Here is a 1,494-nt window from a genome sequence, read left to right on the forward strand (position 1 = left end):
AGAAAGATCCCCTGGGGAAGGGCATGGCAACCGACTCCAGTATTCTTGCCTGGAGAATTCTGTGGACAGAGGTGCCTGGTGGCTTACAGTCCATGGGATTTCAAAGAACTGGACACAACAGAACGAGTACCACTTTAGTTACTAAATGAAAACACTGGACCCATTTCTATGAGAAAAAATAAAGATTTGTGCTAGAAATTAAGATTTTAAAAGTAATATGACTGACGGTATTTCACTAGCACCCTGCTACTCATAAGATATTGACATTTAAGGTTAAGGTAGTTGTGTTGCCGGCCACACTTCTTTGTGTCACTTGTTTCTGTGGAAGGTAAATCTTGGGCTGAATTCAGTGTGGTTGACGGGGTTTAAGACACGTTGGGGATACTAGACATATTAGGTATTGTGTGAAATAATATAGATATTGAAAAGAGGTAAATTCTGTGGGATTTATTTGGTTTCTCTTAAAAGTTTTCCCTCTGTCACTGTACCACCTTTGATTCGTCAACCCTTGTTTGAAAATACTTTAGTTGGCTGATGAAAATTTGCAATAGAATTAAATTGTGCTTGCTTTACCATTTTATGGGATCTTTTAGAGTGTAAAATCTATAGTGGCAGTGGATACCAAGGTATACAAAAAACGGTGTAGAATAACTTAATTGACTATTATATTTTTAGTTGCGTAGGATGACATTTTGTGGTTAGGAGCCCAGTATTTTTGTTTGACTGTCACCTTACATTTCTCAGGTGCTGCTGAAGTATCTACCTCTTTCAAGCTGTAAATAGAAAATTACTAAAAACAAACTGCTAAATACATTTCTCTGTTTTTATAACATACACTTTTTTCTGAGGATAGAAGATTAATGAGGCAGTCACTTTGCTTTTTGAAGGTGTTTTGTAGATATTTCACAAATGTGAATTTTACCTGCTCTGTTAAAGGTAGAGTAAATCTGTGATGACTAATGTAACAGTCTCTGTGTATTCTTTACACTTCATGTGACAGTGATCAGCTGCAAAGGTAACTGTAAAATGATTTTTCTGCCCTTGGAAACATAGGTAATTACAGCATCATTTAGGTAAGTTGGGGTGAAGGAGACTACTCCCTAATGGACCAGCAGAACTCAGTTTATTTAGCCAACTTCTGTTAGCACCTTAGTTTCTTTCCTTTTAAAAGTTTGTGTTTTAGGGGACTTCCCTTGTATTACAGTGGTTAAGACTTTGCCTTCCAGTGCAGCTGGTGGCAGTTAAATCCCTGGTTAGTGAAACAATATTGTAACAAATTCAGTAAAAACTTTAAAAGTGGTCAACATCAAAGAAAGGAAAGCATCTTTAGAGTAGTGCCAAGGTCCAGCCCCGGCTGATCCAGGGAGTTTGAAGGGGAGATAGCATTGGCGATTACACTGGCTTTATTTAAATATTCATCCGAGATATAAAGAGTAATAGAATGAGGATAGCTCAGTAGGAAAATTCAGTGGAGAAAAGAGGCTGAGTAGCTTG

The sequence above is a fragment of the Bison bison genome, unplaced genomic scaffold (genome assembly GCF_000754665.1).
Source record: "Bison bison bison isolate TAMUID 2011002044 unplaced genomic scaffold, Bison_UMD1.0 scf7180017863711, whole genome shotgun sequence".
Taxonomy (NCBI): Eukaryota; Metazoa; Chordata; class Mammalia; order Artiodactyla; family Bovidae; genus Bison; species Bison bison.